We start from the raw sequence: 21,725 nt of genomic DNA, 5'->3' as shown, positions 1-21,725 counted from the left end.
TTTCGCCATATTCATGAATTACCCAGTGTAATTAGTTTGCATCGTACTCCTTTAAAGAAACGGTAACTTCATATTAATGTTAAAACCGAGAATGATTGTATGGCAGAGGAACAAAATGCTAAAAGCATAACTCTTCAAGATGTGTGGTTTCACAAAATATTCCATAGAGGCCACACATGTTAATACAGGGTGGTTCAAAATTTCACGTACAAACTTTGAGGGGAAGGTAGAGAACATCAAAATCAACCATATTCACGTAGGAAAGCATGACCAGAAATGCCACCCAAAAGTGATAGGTGGCGCTGTTCGTGAGCACTCCAGGTGAGCAATTGGGGCTTCCTCATTCAAGCTTTCAATGTCGTATGAAGAACGTGCATCGTTTTACAAACGCTGAGATAGCAGACATGCACCTCATTCACCATATTATGTATCCAACTACTATTGAACTGTTCAGTTACGCCTAATAAAGTTTTTTACACTACTTACTGCTTTGTGTTATTTCTGTATCTTTGTGTCCCTGTTAGTACCTTCAGGTGGCATTTCCAGTCATGCTTTCCTATGTGAATATGGTTGATTTTGATGGTCTGTAACTCCTCTCAAAGTTTGTACGTGGAATTTTGAACCACCCTGTATAAAATTACATTAATTAAATTAAAATTTATTAGCTGTAAAATAGATAATTGCTGCATTGATACATCTGGCACAAAGACATTACACAGACTCCTCAGTCTCAAAAAAAGTTTAGTGTCCTCTTTCATTTGAAATACTGCATCTTACTTGCACAATTCATAAGACTTAATAAATTTGAAATCTACCTGACCCTAGAATGCTGTTCTTACATTTGGAGTAATGCACAAGAAGCTTTCCCAAGAATGCTCAGTTGCTGTATCCAGAAAATGGCAAACCTGGTTAACAGGTGACCCCTTCCTCTCTCTCGACTCCATCCAGTCTTTCTGTTTCCATCATATGTGTTTTTATAAGTATTTTCATTGATGTTGCTCCACTTTCCTCTGACATGTGCAAGTGCTGGTCAACATCCATACATAATTCAGCTCCAAACTTAATGGACCAACTTTTAAACCTTATGTTATTTTATTTTTTCCCCCCATCTACCTTCTGTTCTTTGGATATGTAATGGAATCCAAATGACTATCTGTCATACCTCTCTTTGAATCCATTAACAGAAATACCACTAACAACTCTCTGGCAACCAATTCCATTCATTCACAACTCTCAAAAAGAGTGCAGTCCTGTCAGTGTGGTAGACAGTTTATATCTATTTATCCCAAAATTCATAACTTTACATTTCTCTACATTAAACTGACACTCGTTAACTTTTGTCGATACTGACGGCCTATTTAAATCATCCTGCAAGATCTCCATATCACCTTGATTCACTATTGCTCCAATTTTGCATCATTAGCAAACAACTGAATGTTTCCTTTCAGGTTATTTCCTATATCATTTATGTACAAATTAAACAGCAGTGGTCCTAGCACTGAACTTTGTGGCACACTGCTAGTCACCAATTTTGCCTGGATTCTGTTCTTCCATATACCACATTTTTATATTGTCCAGTAGCCATGCTCTTATCCACTTAACCAGTGTCATATCGATCCCATTTGATCTAATTTGTGTAACAGAATTCCATGTGGTATTTGGTCAGATCCCTTTGCAAAATCCAGCAGAATCATCGTGTAGCCCTTTCCTTTATCCAACTCGGCTGTCACTATTATAAAACATTAGTAAATTACTAAGGCATGACTAACCCTTCACAAAGCCATGTTGCTTCTCATAGAGTATCATATTCTTATCTATCCATTCTTGAATTCTCTTTATGACCAATTTTTCCAGTACTTTTGCCACCACTCCAAAGATACTGATTGGTCTATAATCTGGTACTGCAGTTTGAGAACCTCCCTTATGCAAGTAAATTATTTTGCCTTCTTTCCACTCTCTTGAAACCTACCAGAGCTGAGACTTAAAGAGCCTAGTCAGAGGCACTGCCAGTTTCCTTGCACATTCCTGCAAAATGCAAGCTGATATCTCATCTAATTCCACAACTGTATTGACATTGATATTCTGCAATATCCTAAGAACCTCCAGTTCATCCATCTCTATTCCCACATAAGTCTCCATCACATACTGTATGTCACAGCATTAACCTCACTTGTCTGATATACCTTTGCAAAGTAGTCACTCAATAATTTAACTATCTATCAGCACTCTAAGATTATTCTTCCTCTAACTTGCCACATAGCGAAAGAACTCTTTGTTATTTCCTTTTGCCTGCTTCGCTAGTTTCTTCTTGTAATCTGACTGATTGATATTACTCATTCATCTAACTCCTACCTGATTAACCCTTCTTACAATTTAATACTGCTTCCTCTAGATGTCCCGTAATTACCTTCCATGCAGTGCTAATTTCCTTGCCTTACAGTGTTTTATGCCATGACAGAGCTTTCAGCTTCCTCCTAAGCTTATCATAATCACCTGCCTTGTAGTCCCACATATACCCCTTCTTGACAGAATATTCCTCATTTTATGAGGAATATTTTGTCAAGAATTACCTTGCCTTTGATCATATGAAAGGTAAAGTAATTTCTTATAACGAAAAAAAAAATTATAAACATGAGATGTTTTTATTCTGGGTAAAGTCAAGACTGCATGGCCACTTTCCTCAATTGGAGGCAACGTGGAAATTTGATTAGAGATAGCTCTTATGATCAAGTCCAATATTCATCATCATCAAATTCCTGCCATGTACCCTCAAGGGGTGTACAGGATATGATAGTACTACATGAAAACAAAAATTTACATCATTACTAACTTCTATCTGCAATTTTCCTCCAAATCAGTCTGTTACTTTTCAAGACTCCAACATTATCGGATCTTATATTTCTATCGTCTAAGGCACTTTGTACTGTATCAATCCACCTATATCTTGGCCTTCCTCTAGGTCGTTTTCCTGCCAACCTACCAGAGAACACTTGTTTTGCTAATCTTTCTTCGCCCATTCTGTTTAAGTGACCATACCACCTGAGATTAGCTCTGTTAACGCATTCCTGGATGCTCACAATGTCAAGTTCTTTCCTCATATCCTCGTCTTTAATATGATATTGCCATTGATGCCTTCTGTTCACGCCTATAATCTTTCTCAGGACTCTCATATCTGCAGTCTCTGGTCTTTGGTCAAGTGTTTTACTTCTGACCCCGCTCTCAGATCCATAAGTTAAAACTGGTTTGAACACTGTCTTGTATACAGCTAATTTAGTGTTCCGACTAATTTCTCTATTATTTCCATATGAATTTATTCAATTGGCTTCCCACCATACCAGCTTTGCTGATTCTGTTCTCTGTTTCCATATTTAATTTACCATCTTCACTAAAAATCGTGCCTAAGTAGCTGAAATTTTACTTGTTCCACAGGTTCTCCATTCACAACACAGTTGACATTTTCAATGATTCTGCCTATTTTTATTGCTGACCTTCATACCATATCTATTACAACAGTTATTCAATTTAGTCAGAGAATCCTGCAGACTCGTAGCAGATTCATTTAGAAGTATAACATCATCCGCATAAAGCAAAGAGCTAACATTAACATCTCCAATGTTGATATCACGTTTAATACCACTTTCCTTCATAATGTGATCCATATAGATAATGAATAACAAGGGGGATAATGTACATCCTTGTCTCACACCAGATTCAACATTAAACCATCTTCCTGTACTTCCTTCAATTCTAACTTCTGACTTACAACTCAAATAAAGACTAAGTATTGGTTGATATAATGCCTCATTGACACCATATAACTGTAGCGTATTGAATAGCTTCTCTCTTGGCACCTTGCCATATGCCTTTTCCAAATCGAAACTTAAATACAGATCTGTTATATTCCCATGCTTTCTCGACTATTTGTTGTGAAGTGAAGATCTGATCCTGACAGCTTCTATTTGGCCTGAATCCAGCTTGTTCTTCACCAAGCTTTTCTTCCACAATTCTTCTCAACCGTTTCTCAAGTATACTTACATAGATCTTGCCAGGAACACTCAGTAGGGAAATACCTCTGTAATTCTCACATTGTTTTATTTCCCTTTTTATATATGGGTACTATGAGAGCTCTACTCCAATCATTGGGAATTCATCCCTCTGTCCAGGCTTTCTGAACTATGCAGTGCAGCCACTGTAAGACTTATACCACCGTACTTCAGCATTTCTGGTTGAATATCATCTACTCCTGCTTGCCTTTCCACATTTCAAGCCTTTGATGGCTTTTTCTACTCCAAGTATGGATATGTATTCCTGACTGCATGCCTGGTCAGTGGTTTTTACCACTGTGCTGTCATCACTCCCTGTTTCATTTAGCAGTTTTCAAAGTAATTACTCCATACTTCAAGGATATCTTTTTCTTCCATTTTCATGTCACCTTTATCATCTCTAACTCCTTTTACAGCACTCTTTCCTCCATTCCTAAGCTTCTTCAACAACCTCCAGAATATTTTGCCACCTTCTTGATATTTATTTTCTATATTCCTGCCAAAGTCCTCCCATGACTTTTGCTTAGCTAGTTTTACACAGTGTTTAGCATTCTTGCATTTGTCTCTGTATTCTCTAAGAGCACAAGCTGACTTATTTGCCAGGAACTTTTGATATGCTTTCTTCTTTTCCTTCACTGCCTCTTTAACTTCCTGTGTCCACCATGGAGTTCTAATTTTTCTATCCTTGCAGATAACTTCACCACATGCCTCTCTAGCTGAATCAATCAGGGCTTTTTTCAAGGTTTGCCACTGAATCTCCAGGGTTTGATTCCTGTTCTCAAACTCGTTAATTTTTTCTTCAATAATCTTTGTGTATTTTAGTCTACAGTTCACATCTGAGAGCTGCTCAACTTTTATTCATTTTAAAACTTTCTTACATGTTATTCTTTTCAATATGAAACTCAATTTTATCCTGCTCAAGACTAAATAGTGATCACTTCCAATTTCAAATCCTCTGTACACTCTGGTGTCCTGCAAGAGAGAGAAAACATCACTATCAACAATAACATAGTCAATGAGACTTTTCTTATTCCTTGCCTCTTCTCTCCATGTGAATTTGTGCACATTTTTATGTTGGAACATGGTGTTAGTAATAACTAGTCCATGTCCTGAGCAGAAATCCAACAGATATTTGCCATTATTATTAGCTTTGCTCTTTTCTCCAAATTTTCCCAAAATATTTTTGTATGTGTCACAATCATTTCCTACTCTGCTATTTAGATCCCCAACAAGGACCAACTTTTCCTTCTTCATTGTGTCAGTTGCTTTTTCTAAAGCCTCAAAAAATTCCTCCACTTCTACCTTAGTAGAACCTTCTGTGGGACCATAGGCACAAATAAGTCTCATTGTCCAGGTCCCCATTCTCATATTTGCCCACATTACTCTACTTGAGACTGCCTGCCATTCAAGAAGATTAGCCTCATATTTTGTGTTGAATACTATGGCTACTCCTTCTTTTCCTTGATTGTCATTGCCTGAATATAACATTTTGTATTTATTGCTCAGAAAGCTCTCGCCAGTTTTTATCTTTTTTGTTTCAGTCGCCCTATTATGTCGATCTGGTACTTATCTAATTCCTCAGCTAGCTCCATTTCTTTGCCATTCAGGCTTCTTATGTTGATAGTACCAATCTTTAACTGTGGTGATGTTGAGTTGGGGTGTGTTTTCAGATTTGTTCCAGTAGCTGACTTTTCGCTGTTCGCCTTGGCAAAAACAATGGGGGCATTGTTTAACCAGGCGATGCCCAGCCGGCATGAAATTTTGTCATGTTGTACCATCATTTTTTATTTTGGTTTAACCAATAAGAATACAATTTGGTTGGCTAAATCCCAAATTGCCAGCCCATCCTCGTTCGTTCAGTATCCAAGTAGATACCCAACAGGGTGTACCACGAGAAGGTGAAGATTGGACATTAGGTCAGAAGCCCTGGTCGGTTCTCTGCATTCCTTGAAAGGCTATGTGGAGGTCTCCTCTCCGTTATACAGCTTTGACCCTTAAGCACCCCCAATAGGGGCCAATATTCTTGTACCCTAAGTCCTCCTCCTCCATCACATGCTGCCTCAAGTAATTATCTCTCAGTACGTGTATAAATTCCATTTCGTTCCTGCCATATGATCTCTCTCTTCCTTCCAGTCTATATCTCCATAGTTGAAGTACCTCATAATAATAACTTGACCTGCACTCATTGTACTAATTTGCTAATGCATTCTTTCCAGATCATCCCTGGAAGATTTCATTGAACCAACTTACTATCTCACTGGTGATGCTTTCTGTATGTATGTATGGCTCTCAGGTTATCAAATGTTTGCCTTATTCTCTCCTGATCTTTCTCCATAAGACTACCATCTCTTTTAAAATTGCAGATGATATCTCTAGAGGACTTTTTTTTTTGCATACAAGATGTTTCTTGGTGGTTCCCTGCAGAAGTGCTAGACGAAATCTTGTTTCCAGGAGAGTATTCTGAAATATAACTCAAGAACTTTCGTGCTGTTAAGTATATATATATATGATTAAACATTTTAAATGTTATGCATCAAAATAAAGCGCCGAAGAGATGTAAAGACAAAATACTTAAGTTATACATGAACTGAATTTGACTCAAATTACAGTCTACTATCTCATTGGTCTACAGTAATACTAAGTGAATAATAAATTTTATAGCAATATGACAATTTTAAATTTATTTTTAAAACATTTAAATATAGAAATTCAAATAATATTTTCACAATATATTTTAAAATTTATTTGTTATTGTTAAAGAAAATCCAAATGTTGATTTTAAAAGTACCAGACTTTCAACTCCATCACATCACTGGTTCTGCCCAGTACTATTTTTTCGATATTATTAGTATTATTATTATTTTGTTATTTTAAGCATATAATGTTTAATTTTGGATATGGTGTGATTAGGTACTTCTACATCCAACCCTCCCTTTCCTCTTCCTTCATTGCAGTTTGATAATCATGAAAGTTTCAGAATCACAATATTTCTTATAGCAGCCTGTTTCTCAGGCAACGAGCGTTAGAAACATTGTCTTCCAGTGAGTGATAAATAATATTTGCTTTTGTAATGGAATAGTGAACTAAAAGTGATTGATTTAAGAGAAGCTAGTTTTGTAAGCATGTGCGTTTGCTTTTCTGACAAATATGAATGAGAGACAAATAAGTGTATTTCATTTTTCATAGTGCACAATGTTGCAAAATATACCCTTCTACAAACTTCAATAGGAAATGTTTTTGAACTAAAAACAAACAACGCTCAAAAACAAGCCCGCTTTGAAATTCGAACGATAGCTTTCAAACACTAGCATTAAAGGGTAAATATATTATTATTATTATTATTATTCCTGATACCTCCAAGGAGTCCGAAGACTCATCGCGGGAGGACATCTTCAACTGTCTCTACACCTTACCTCTACTACGAATCAACGCCATCTACCGCCCACCTCCAACACCACCACAACTAGTAATTTTTGTCTGTAAATTGCGTGTGTTCTGAAGGGCCGATTTGTATGTATGCGGGATGAAAAACCCGAGTTTCCGGGAGAAAAAACTCTGCTACCTCCGTATGAGATCGGCTAACTCACCATCGATTGAAATCGACCAGATAAAGATTCATCTCGTCGCGACGAGAATCGAACTTAGGCCTATTCCAATCGAAGGGCGCAATGTACCGTCGTTCTTCCAATTGCGCTACGGAGGCGCTTATATAAGTAGTGAAAATTTTCACTGGAAAAAACTGATTAGAAATCAGAGTAATGGTTATATCCGTTATATCTCCGTATTATACAGGAATAATGTGTTCAAAATAAATTGCCTGTACGTGTGTAAAATGCCAGAGTCATATCTTTTGCAACATAAATTAAAGTATTTTTTTAGTATTCATTTTACTAGGATTTTTGATTTTAATAAAGAATTATAAACAGTGGCGGCTCGTGGCTTGAAATCGTTTGGGCGCTGCAACTTTCGAAATATTATACATACACACTGTAAGTATATATACGTGTTTGGATAAAATATCAAAATTATGGTAAAAATTAAAAAAAAAATTAAACATGAACAACTTATCGATAAAATTATACAGTTTGGTATAATTCAAAATTACTTAAAAATTACTATAACAAATGTTATGTCTTTAATTGTAATGTCCAAATATTTAAAGAGACGGAGTAAACACGATAAGCACTACGAACACTACTACTGGCGCCAACTGCATATAAACAACAGTGAAACTGCGCGACGGACGGTGCCGCATTACGCTAATAGCTCGCATTTCACTATTATTATTATTATATATAAGGTGCCTCCATGGAATCAAAAGACTCATCGCGGGAGACCTAACATTGACATACTAACCGTTATTCATACATACCTATCATACTTCCCCTTAAACTCATTCACAGATGAGGCATTCACAACCATCTCTGGCAACGCATTCCACCCATTTACAACCCTCCAAGCAAAAAATCTAGTCCTAACCACACTTTTACACGATCTCCAGGGATTACCCCCTCGTTCTCTCCCTTCTTGCACTGGTCTTAAAAAGATTATCAGTATCAATCTTATAAAATCCTTTTAATAATTTATATGCCTCTATCATATCTCCTCTCCTACGTCTATCAACTAGTTTTTGAAGCCCACAGACCTTCAATCTATCCTCGTAGGAGACATCCCACAGGCCTGCAACCATTTTCGTAACCCGCCTCTGAATCCTTTCCACCATTCCCAAATCACCAAGAAATCCAGGTGACCAGATCTGTGCACAATAGTCCAAATGAGGTCTTATTAATGCTTTATAAAGTGGGACAATCACTTTCTTACCCCTGCTTGTCAGTGTGTTCCTCAATAACCATGTAATTATGGAGATTCACTATTAAGAGGTGTGATAGTTGAGAGGTTGACGAAATCGTACCAGCCGGGTGCGAACATAAAGGACGTCAGCGAATCTATTCGAGTGTAAAAACAGAGGGTAAAAGAGATGATAATCGTGGCAGGAACAAATGATTTGAAAGAAGACAAAATGGAAATGATAGAGGACGTGAGGGAATTACTTGAGATAGCAAAAGAGAAGAGTGAGAGAGTTAGGATGGTGAGTATTTTCCACGGTATGACAGTGAAGTGTTTAGAAGGAGGGCCATAATTGCCAATGACTTTATGCGTGGGTTATGCATGGAGAGTGGTGTGGAATTTGTGGAGTGAGTTCGATGGGCGAAAGGATTTATATAAGATGGATGGGTTACATTTGAATGGATTTGGTGCACAGAGGCTTGAAAAAGTGTTGATGAATGAAGTGGATGTACAGACTCAGGGAAACTACATTTATTAAAGGGGGGAGAGTAAATATGCAGACTTTGGGGAGGCAGTTGAGTGTATGAATGTGTATAATATGCCAGAGCGAGTACGAAGGACAACAGATCAGAATGGGACAGTTAGTATAAGGCATCAAAGTAGGGATGGGACTAATGGGCTTCTGCAATTCATGTACACTAATGCCAGGAGTATTAGAAACAAGAAGGAAGAGTTTTTGGCCTTGGTTGGCACTTCCAGGCCACAGGTTGTTGGTGAAACATGGCTGACAGAGGATGATATAGCTAGTGGGATTGAATGCGACGGGTATAGCGTGTTCAGGAGTGACAGGGAGAATAAAAAGGGGGGGGGAGGAGTGTTATTGATGATAGCTGATGAGTTGCAGCCAAGGAGTATAGAAATTGAACTGCAGGACAGAGAAAAGAGCACATTTGAGGCTATTTGGCATGAGATAGAGTGTAGCAGAACAAAATATACAATTGGGTGCTGCTGTAGACCAGGTGATGGAATAGATGGTGGAGATAGTATGCATAGGCAAATAGAAGAAATGAGTGGAAGGAGGGTAATTATTATGGGTGATTTCAATTATGGTAACATTGACTGGAAAGAGGAGAGGGCACATGGGAGGAAGGAATTAGATTTTATGCAGTTATTAAGGGACAACTATCTGCGACAGCATGTAGTGGAAAATACTAGGGGGAAGAGAGTGCTTGACCTAGTAATTGCATCTGAGAATGTGGCTGTAACGAACATGACCATGTTGCCACCAATTGGAGAGAGTGATCATAAGGTCACGACTTGGGAGGTGGCTAAAGGTGTGGAATTTACAATTAAGACAGGGTACATGTGGAATTACCGGGCTGGTAAGTATGACAAGCTTAGGAGTTTAATTAGTTCAGTGCCATGGCATGTACAACTGCAAGGGCTGGAAGTTGATAGTGCATGGGAGGTGGTTAAGAAGTGTTCGCAGGAGGCAATGGTTGACTGTATACCAAAAGTCCGAATAATAATTCAAGTAGGGGTTAAATGGATGAATAACACTATTAAGCTTGAGCTGCAAAAAAAGAAGCAATTGTGGAGGGAATTTAAAGAGAAAGGTGACCAGCAGGTGCAGGAAGAGTATAAAGCTCAGGCCAGGATGGTAACAAGGGTGGTAAGAAAAGCAAAAGCGGATTACAAAAGAAAATTGTTTTTTCAATATGTTGCAAGTAAAAGGAAAAATGTTCATGGCAGAATGATTTAAAAAAATTCTGAGGGTAGGGAGGTAACCGAATCAGTCGCTATAGTGGAATTACTGAGCGAGCAGTTTGCAAGAGTATATCATCCAGGTGGTGACATTGCAGAAATGAATAAACCAATAGATTATACGGGAATTGTGGTGAATGAAGTAAATATTAGTAAATATGTTTATATATCGAGAAAAATTGGGGGTTCTGCAGTGCCTATGTACGAGCCGCCCCTGGTCATAATAGTATTATTATTGTTACAATTCATCTGTAGTCTGCTTCTCGAGGAAGAAATTTTTATGCAGTAAAGTATTATAATAGTGATTATTATAATAATCACTTATAATACGGTAATATTCTTCTTTACATAGACCCTTTGATGCATTATTAGGGTGTGAGTCCTAACATGCTCTACAGGTGTTTCTGTCTTGGGATCTCCTTAACAAGGTGATCGACGAATTAGTCCATTTTTTAATATTATCTATCCAGGTGATTCTCGGTCGTCCCCGCTGTTTTTTTTTTACCAGAAGTCCAACTCTCTAGTACTATTTTACGTATATACTATCTGATCCAGCTACATTGTCTAGCCACCGAGCTGTTTCCGACGTATTTTCTTGTGTTCTGGAAATGGAATGGATTTTCCTTCTAACTCCGCCATTTGTTACGTGTGTTATTATTATTATTACTATTATTACGGGCAACTCCAGGGAGTCATTAGACTCATCGAGGGAAGCCCCAAATCATATTCATCGCAACCATTCAACATTCATACAGTATCTATCATACCTCGCCTTAAACTCATTCACTGTCACAGCATCCACCACAGACTCAGGGAGCGCATTCCACTCATTCACTACTCTAAAAGTAAAGAACCCAGCTCTAACACCCTTACTAACCACACTTTTGCCCAGTTTCCATGGATGTCCCCTAGTCCTCCCACAACCAGCCCTGTTCTCAAAAATATCTTCTGAATTAATTTTATAGAAACCCTTCAGTAATTTGAATGTCTCAACCATATCTCCCTCCTCCGCCTATCAACCAATTTTTGCAACCCACAAATCCTCAACCTGTTCTCATACGGTTCATTCCACAGACCTGCTATCATCTTGGTCACTCGCCTCTGAATCTTCTCCACCTCCTCCTCCCCACCAAGAAGAAACCTAGGTGACCAAATCTGGGCACAGTAGTCGAGATGGGGTCTTATCAAGGCTCGATACAGAGGAACAATAACCTGCTTGTATGGACAGTATGGTATCTCCAAACGTTTTTGTAGCACTTCATCTCGAAGGCTAATAGTCTTTTTTCATTTTCTTTTAATAGTAAAAGAAGATATTAAGAAGATATTAGTATTAATTGCTTCCAATTAGCAAATCTGATCACATAATTAATTATGATATAAATTTTCAAAGTCAATGTATCACGTAAACATTATTTGATGGCTGCTAAAAAGTAGATGATGATATGCTATGGGGGGAGTGTTACGCTCACCATTAGCACTCTGCCATGGTTTATAAAACAGAAACGTATAAATCCTGTCAGCAACAGGATGGGATTTGCTTGTAACTAAAATTTTTTGAAAGAAGGGGATTTGCTTGTAACTAGAATTTTTAACACACCGGTTGAATTTTCTCTTATGAGAAAATTAAAATTTTTGACTTTTATAAAGGAGCAAAGATTAGCCTCCTCCCTCAACTGGTTTTTTCCCCGGTCGGTCTTGAATACAAAGTACTTAAGTCATTTTCGTTCTAAATTCTAGTGACTCATGTATGTTTTAAGTAAGCCTAAAAATCTAGACCTGGCTATTTTCTTAGCATTGATATAACTGGTTACAGCCAAGAGATGAGTGGTCTGTAGTCAATAATTTCTACAAGATGAAAAAAAAATAATAATAAAATAAAATAAAATAAAATAAAATAAAAAATAATCTTGTACAATCTTTTTCATAGTATTATCAAAAAAAAAAGCTCCCAGCTATTTCAGAGATGGTAGAGAATTATTTTTGTGTAGTTCCAAGTCAGTATTCAACTCGCTTTCTTTCCTATTCATTTCAGTTTTAGCTTGGACTAATGAACCTTTCTTTTCTAGTTAGCATGTGATTCGTGGCCTGCACAGTAGTCCCTAATTTCCCTCTAATCACAGTATGACCTCTGATTTTCCTAGAAGATTTTTTTTTGCTGTTTAACTGAACCATGATAACAGCAGAAACTGGATTTTAAAATTCTCATTCGTTCGTTAACCTCACCCCCACTTTTGTCATCGTTTGAAAGATTATTATTTTTCCCTTTCTTTCTCTCATTCGTAAAAAAAGAAAGAATAAAACTTCCTCGTGTTATCTGATTATCATATTTATCTTTATTTACTGCAGTATTTGCTTGATTTGCATCAACTCTCTTCCACGATGTGACATCCATTCACTGTATCACAAAAGTACCACAAAGCTTTACAACCCTTTCTCCTCAGGCTGTCACAAATGTTACATCTAAAAAAAAAAAGGTTTTGGGAAAAACAAAGTGAAACACGAAGCCTTTAAAATTTACAACTCAATTCATTTTTCGTTTATTAACATCGATAATTGCATACGATATCCATATTGTCATATTTTGAAATCATGAGATAAATTAATAACTGGATTTTATTCATATTCAGCAAGTTATCCGAAATCTTAAACAATTTTTTAAAATGAGTTCAAGTTGAATTTTCCTAATCAGAAAAATTCTAAATTTTACTATGAAAATGGCTTACCTTCATGATGTTGCATCATTCAAGAGATAGTCTCTTCCCTCCCCCCCCCCCTCCGTCACAAAATGCCACATTTCCCAGACATCCCTCTACAGAATTAGAACGCGTGACATATGCGTGTTACACTTCAAGAATGCCAACTACATTTTTGTGCTCTCCTGAATGTCAAAATGCTAAACAGGACATCCGCATGTTGTAGTAAAAATTCTACCAAGAACCGGGATAGAAAGGTAATTTAATATGATGTTTCTTTGGACTGTTTAAATTAATAATTTAAAACATATTGAATGTTACAGTGAGGTTCAAAGCAAGTAAACATTTTAAAGTATCAGTTAGTTTGGTTATCTAATTCTAATTGATTAGGCCAATTAACAGACATTTCTGTTATCTACATTATCCTCCTCCCCTCTTTAATTGTAAATCTTGGGGAGTATTAAAAATTCATTTTAATTTGTTTTCTAATTTGTTTCTATAAACAAAAAAATCTAAGTTAAATATTACGTATAAAAATACATCAAATAAACATTGAATTATTATTACTACGATGACAAGCCAAAAGGCTATTTTTAACGGCGACATAAGTTTAAGGGAGATGGTAAATCCAGTATTATTATTAAACATTGAATTATTTTTATTTCCGTAAACTCAACTAAATAGATATTCTGTGTAAAATTATATAATTTTTAATATTATTTATTCTGGACGCGGGTAGCCTTTAAGAATGTGATATTAGATTTCATGCCAATGCACAGCTTTGCTCTACTACTTCAACTCCATCTATGAACGAGTGCATAAATAATTTTATTACCAACGTTTTAGTAGTTAATGGCAATAAACAAACAACAAATATATACTTGCATTTCGACGTATGCGTTGAGAAATGCACATCCGCATCAAATGCTAACATAACTAATGAATTCGTATCACTTCGTGTTTGCATCACAAACGTTTTAAGTTGAGGGTGGGATAAATACTCAAATCGGTTCGAGTGAGCCGAACATACTGTGATACGATTTTAATCAGGAACTGCCGATTAAAACGTTTAAAAACTTGAAGTATATTCAACATTTCTTGCAATAAATAAACAACAAAAAAAAAAATTGCCGCAAAGGGCGTCGACGTTAAGGATGGACTGTTTCGGATTTTAGAACCAAAACATCGCGGCTTTTGGCTAATCTGAAAGGATAATAGTAACAGTTTCTGAGCTTGATTTAATTGAGTGCTATAACGTCCTAACACCGATATGCGATTGATCGAACGTATTGTGGAGAAAAATCACACAGAGACAAAACAGCTTTCTGGGATGGAACGAAAATGTAAGGCTTTAATTCATTTTCAGCGAAACATCTTTAAACTATGGAAAATTCGTTTCGCTTCGCCCACCCATCTCCAACTCCTCGCAATTTCAATTCATCGAAAACAAAAGAACAAAACAGGTTTTCAAAGAAAGGCTGAAAGTGTTTGTACTTAATGCATTAAATGAGCAGCACTTACTATTAACCACAACCGGCGACTTAAAAGCTACAGATATTGATCCATTTTTCTTTTACCTTTTCGAATTTGCGATATATCTTTCACGCTAAGCACGCACCAGATCACACAAGAGCAGTGCGAAGAAAGAGACTGACCCGTTTCCACTCCATAACTAAGGTTGGCCGAATAATTAAAGGTATTATGTATATATGATTTTATATTTTTAAATTATTATTTGAATGAAAATTATTATTCTAATATTTACACTTTTTTAAAGAATGATCCTATCAAAAATTACTATTACTAATAGCATACATACAATAAGGATAAATGAAATTTGAGTGTTTTCTACAAACCATTGGACAATTTATGGGAGGTAAGTACCTCGCTTTACTCTGAAGAATACAGTATAAAAGAATATTCACTTCAATTATTAACTGCGAGAACATTTTATTTTTACGAAATTCTCAACATAAGTAAGCAACATAGCGGAAAGCGATATATCAAATTTGTATTCATATTACTGCAAGGTTCGATTGTAGCCAAAGATTACAAGAACTTTGTCTAGGATATTTTGTTTAGTCGATCTTTGGCACGGGAAAATAGGGTTTTTCCTTACTAAAACCTTAAGTTTTTAACTCTGAAAGTCAAGAAAATCTGTCCTAAGACAGCAATGGCGTTAGGTTTACATATGAAAATCCCGATAGCCTTACGCAAGCAGTTGACGGCTAAAGATGGAGATTGACTGTCTATTCGTCTTCAGAAAGTTAGGGCTAAATGAGCTTGTCTGCTCCCATTGGAAAATAAGATATTAGCGGATTCGTTTGCTTATTTTTGTTTCTTCTCTTTTGTTTATCATTGAAAACAATAAAAATTCACATTAAGCATATTTAAAGGTATCTATGAAAGTCTTGAAATATTCGTATCTAATAATTACAAAACGAAGATGAGCAGATTTTTTTAGATGCATTTCTTAGAATGTATAAGCACTCTCACAGTCATTTCTCTATGTCCATGTGCAAATTAGTTAATTAATCTGAAGACAAATTTCAGTTCCAAATCAAGCTCTTTTAATTTTCGTTGCATTCGCACCATTTGTAGGCACATTAAAGGGCAAAGTTATATGTTGCAATATCTTCGCTCTGCATAGATATCTTAACTTCCAATTTTATTTAATTCCATGTAGTTCAACTTTGATTTCAGTCAGATAACATATAGTAAAAAATTAACCAGTCTTGAATCCATGTTCAAGACCAGTTGATGAAATGAATATTCTCGGAGGCGGCTCAAGTCCTACAGGACCCTGGTAATTATAATTTAAAATCAAGCCGATGGTCTGATTTAAGTTTCTGTCTCTGGGTACGTGAGTTTTGCAAGTGTCTATATGATGCTAGCTTGAGCTAGGGAAAAATAAACCTGACCGGTTGTCTGTACACCACTTGAGGGTATATATCAGGAATTTGATGATGATGATATTGTCGGCTTGTTTCTTAATAAACTTCCATTCTTGGACGTCCTTATTAAGAAACAAACTGACATTAGCATCAAGCTGTCGGTATATCGGTATATAGAAAACCTCCTAACACCGGACGCTACCTCCATTTAGACTCATGTCACCACATATTCCAGAAACTCAGCATCCTCCATATGCTCAAAAAAAGAGCTATTCAGTGTACCACAGACCCTGGCGACTTACAAGAAGAATTAATGAAAATATCCAGAGATCTATCCCTAAATGGCTACCCTACAAGAATCATCAACAAGATTCTCTTTAGTGACATACAGCAAAGACAACGAGATGCAACCCAATACATCAGCTCTATAACCATTCCATTTGTTAGCACCATATCCAAAAAATTAGCTCTTCTAAAACCTTATAATATCAGAGTAACCTTCAAACCTATTGAGATCATACAAAAGTTTATATGATCACCGAAAGATAACCATCCTTTCTTCAAATACTCTCGAGTTTATAGCATACCCTGTTCATTGTGGTATCAATTACATCGGACAGACATCAAGAAGTTTTGAAAGAAGGAACACATAGGCTATGTTAAGAATAACAGACATGATATATCAGGCCTTTCTTCCCACTACCAACCATAATATTGAATGGGATATGAGTCATATGCCCTACGTAGAAAAGAACTAACATTCCAGAACTTTCAAAGAAGCTGCTACAGTCGCCCGTTCAACAGGTAACTTAAATCAGAATCAAGGCCTAATCTTACCAGATATATGGAAAACTTTAATCAGATCATTTAACCAAAAAGAAATGAACCTTTCATGAAAATTACATTAAATATCTCAACAAATAAAACGTTGTACTTGTGACACGCGTATAATATCACTGTTTCACGTTCAGTGATAACTTTATATAATTTTTAGAATTGTCGGTTAGTTTCCTAGTTTTTGTTACTTTCTATCGCCTGCCAGTGTATTCCTTTTGAAAATGCTGACAGATATTAGTCAGTGAAACGTTGGATATTAAACTATTATTTACTTGGATAGCTTACAAAATAAGTCTTTAATTATAGAGTTTCACGTGTTTTATTTATAAAGGCATTCCATGAGGAACTGACTTTTGTGAAGAACTCTTGTCTTTCTCCAATGAAGAACTCTATTTCTAGTGAAGATGGCATGTTCTGCAAGTCCAGACTTTTCAGGTTTAAAGTATTCAATATAAGATTGGTGTTCTTCTAGCCGAATAGAGGCAGATCTTCCCGTTTGTCCGAAATAAGATAATCCACAAGAGCATGGAATCTAGTAGACACCTGGATGTTTAAAATGTGGAAGCTTGTCCTTAGGAGAAGTGAGAAAGATGGAGATTTTTCTAAACGGTCGAAAGGCAACAAAAATATTCAGTGGTTTTAAAACTTTTGCTATAAGTTCACTGATGCCTTGTACATAAGGGATAGGAAAATTTTTTGTTGCCTTTCGACCGTTTAGAAAAATCTCCATCTTTCTCACTTCTCCTAAGGACAAGCTTCCACATTTTAAACATCCAGGTGTCTACTAGATTCCATGCTCTTGTGGATTATCTTATTTCGGACAAACGGGAAGATCTGCCTCTATTCGGCTAGAAGAACACCAATCTTATATTGAATACTTTAAACCTGAAAAGTCTGGACTTGCAGAACATGCCATCTTCACTAGACATAGAGTTCGTTGGAGAAAGACAAGAGTTCTTCACAAAAGTCAGTTCCTCATGGAATGCCTTTATAAAGAAACATGTGAAACCCTACTTCATTCTCCTAACTTAAACAGATCCGACGGCTTACGTCAATCCCCTTTATGGGAGATAGTACTTTACAAATCAGCTAATCTTTCCTAACTTTTTATTGTATTGATTTTTTTTTTTTATAGGAAATTTATTGACCTTTTTAGTTATCTTACACCAGCTACTTAGGTGGCGCTTTATGGAATTGTCAGTTATTGTTTAATTTGAGCTTAATATGTACTGAAGATGCCTGTGACAACCAGGCGAATATTATACTATTAAATCATCTTTTATACGTGAGTTTTTTCCGTTATTAATTTTGTATCGAAATGGCAAAATGTAACCAATATACTCTAATAAATGCATCATGGTCCCAAAATGTACATGATGATTCACTATTATTTTGATGAAAACATACAATGAAGTGGTACTCAATTAAAATTCTTCCTTGTTTTCACCATCCACTTATATATATTTAGCTTTTTTTTTTTTTTCTTAATTGTGATTTGGCTTGAGAACAATGTCTTCCGCTAATTATTCTGGGGCCGCTGCTAACAGTGATAATTTGTGTTTGTAGTTATGTGTATAGGTATGTTGGATGTGATTTTCTGTTTCATTAATTATTTTAATATCGCCAACTAAAAATATTTAGCATTTCAGTTATCGAAATCGCGAGTTAGTCTACTACACTTAGGATGTTTTTTTGTTAAATAATAATTGCACATAAATTGTTTTACAGTATTTATGTGGATGTTGCTATCGGCTTACAGTAGACGGAATTATTTTCTATAACCAAAAGAAAGTTGTTGAACGCTCAAATAACAGTAATATTGTGACTAATTGAAAATATTACATTGATTAGCCTTACTTCCAAATCTTCTGGAGTTCCCTAAATATTTTACTTGCACTCCTGTTTATTTCTCTTAAAATATTTTTATTAATTATTTTGTAAAATAATAAGTAACCTAGATAAATAGTTTATCTAAATGTATTTACGTAATGATATAATTTTTTTATGTGATTCCCACTCACGAAAGGTTGTAAGCCTAGTACTGTGGGTGGACTAAGGATTTTGTTGTTGATAATTGATTTTCTGTTTTTTAATAAGATTATATTTTTTGTATGTTTTATATATTTTTACATACGAGGGTGGTCTGAAGAGTTCTCGGCCTAACAATGAAAAAACGAATTTATAATTTCAAAATTATTTTTATTTTTCAACATAATCTCCCTTAAGACTAATACATTTATTCCAGCGATGCTCCAGCGTCATTATCCCGTCTCTGTAGTGGTTCTCAGTGAGATCTGCAAAATACCCTCTACCGCTGCAATCACCTCTTGATTCGAAGGAAAACACTGACCAGCGAAGAAGAGTTTTAGTTTAAGGACGAGATAGAAGTCAGAGGGAACCGAATCTGGGGAATAGGGTGGATGTTCCAACAATTCATAGTGCAGATCCCTTAATTTTCCCATTGTCAAAACATCTTTATGGACAGGTGCATTGTCCTGATGAAAGATGATTTTTTTTTCTACAAACCAGATTTTTCTCATGAATTTTTTCGTCAAGTCTAGTTAAAAGATCGGAATAATATTCCCCGGTTATTGTTTTACCCTTCTCAAGAAAATTAATAAACAAAATGCCTTTAGCATCCAAAAACGCCGATGCCATGACCTTTCCTGCTGATGGAACTAACTTTGTCTTCTTTGGCGGTGAACAACCGGCTTATGTTCACTGTTTTGACTGCTGTTTGGATTCTGGTGTGTAATGGTGAATCCAAGTCTCATCCATAGTAATAAATCGACGCACAAAATCAGTTTTATTCTTGTTAAAACGCTCCAAGCACTGTTTTCATGGAAATGCGTTTTTGATCTGCTGTGAGCAAGTGCGGCACCCATCTTGCTCAAAGATTTTTCATTTGCAATTCTTCATACAAAATATATCCTACACGTTAATTTGAAATGCCTATATTCTCAGCAATTTCACGCACTTGGACTCGCCGGTCATCCAATACCACATCGTGCACTTGATGAATGATTTCTGGTGTTGTTATACTTTTTGGACGTCCTTCACGTGGATCATCTTCAAGGCTGGTACGGCCACGTTTAAACTCTTCCATTTCGTAATTGGTGAAAATGAAGGAGAAGAGTGCCCATAAACATTTGCGAACTTCGAATGAATTTCTTTTGGCATTAAACATTCTTTTACAAAGAATTTTATAGCCGCACGAAAATCAATTTTATCCATTTCAAGGGATACAGACAACACTTTTGCTTACGACAGCTGTAAAAAAATAAACTACTTGATCGAATGACTTACATTTTCACATGGATGCTTATGACAGATGTATCAAGTTTAAAAAATCTTTCCGATAGTGTTGCCATCAATGGTCGAGGCCGAGAATTTTTCAGACCACCCTCGTAGTCCAGGAATTTGTAGTCCCCGATCTGGAGACCAAGCATGGAACATTTTCAAGCCACTACAGGCTACCAATAAGCATGCTGTTTGTCTCATACCGGGCGATGAAATTCATTCCTCACCTAAAGATAATCAAACATCCATAATGGGATTCTAACTCTCGACCCATTCGTTGGAGAGCGGATACACTAACCACCTGTCAACCAGACTTGCAAACAAGAGTAATCCTTAAAAATGAGTGCATGCAGTCGTTAGAATCATGTAATGCTAATTGTAAGACGGACCTAATTTGTAATTAATATACACTGCTCGAAATCAACGGACACTCCATAGACATGGTGCATCGTGCCATGTAACGAGTCACCTGTTTGTTGCCGGTATAAATTGAAGGAATATGATGCTCCAAAGTCAGTGAACTGGTTGCGGGTGAAATGGCTGCGAGAAGGGAACTGGCGGAGTTTGAAAGAGGAGTTGTGATAGGATGTCATGTTTCAGGCCTATCGGTTTCGCAACTAGTTGACAAATTGGGCCATCTCAGGTCAACAGTCAGTGATACCATACTGAGATGGAAGCGCAGGGAGTCAAGTGCAAGCGCTACCAGCAGTGGACGACCCACCACACTCACTGAACGTGATCGTAGGGTGTTAAGAAGAAGAATATGTAAAGACCGCCATTCATCGGCCGATACGTTGATGACGGAGTTTCGGGCATCGACTTGAACAGAAATCTGTACAAAAGCATTCAGAACCGAGGCTCACAACGTTGGTTTCCACATGGTAGGGCCGCATCATGTAAGCCCCACATTACCCTAACCAACATATAGCGTCGTCTTCAGAGGTGCAAAGAGCGTGTACAGTGGATTGAAGCTTGGAAAGCTGTGTTATGGAGCCGCGAATCACGCTCACCCTCTACCGAGTAGATGGACGAGTGTGGGTGTGGCGGATGGCCAAGTGAAACGAACTCTTACAGAGTGCGTAATCCCAATTATGAATCTGTGTTTTGTGCCACGAACACTGAACTCAGTGAGGTATTCGAACATTCTGAACAGTGCAATGCTTCCTACTTTGTGGCGGTTCTACGGAACTGACGATTGTCTCTTTCTGCAAGACAAGGTCATAAGGCTGCTGCTGTAACTGTGTGGTTTATGGACATGAACATCACCACACTTGACTGGCCTCCACAGCCCTGATCTCAACCCAACTGAACATATGTGGGATGAACTGGAGCGTTGGGTGAGGTCAAGGGACGTCAGCCCCATAATAGGCTAGTACCTCATTACAGCCTTCAGAAAGAATGGTCAC

The 21,725-nt window shown here is 36.8% G+C and overlaps 1 protein-coding gene across 3 annotated transcripts in view; it reads left to right on the top strand.

The window, feature by feature from the left end:
* The first annotated feature begins 13,430 nt into the window (after nucleotides 1–13,430).
* Nucleotides 13,431–21,725, top strand: part of LOC150100897 (putative glutamate receptor) — a 115,896-nt gene continuing 107,601 nt past the window's right edge. For all 3 annotated transcript variants that reach the window (XM_090401563.1, XM_090401562.1, XM_090401564.1), the window contains exon 1: nucleotides 13,431–13,545. The gene's annotated coding sequence lies outside the window, so the exon portion shown is untranslated. The remainder of the gene's footprint in view (nucleotides 13,546–21,725) is intronic.

This window comes from Typopeltis vanoorti, chromosome 12, assembly GCF_054136105.1.
Source record: "Typopeltis vanoorti isolate ZY-2024b chromosome 12, IOZ_Tvanoo_1.0, whole genome shotgun sequence".
Taxonomy (NCBI): Eukaryota; Metazoa; Arthropoda; class Arachnida; order Uropygi; family Thelyphonidae; genus Typopeltis; species Typopeltis vanoorti.
This window is presented reverse-complemented; position numbering and strand designations above follow the sequence as displayed.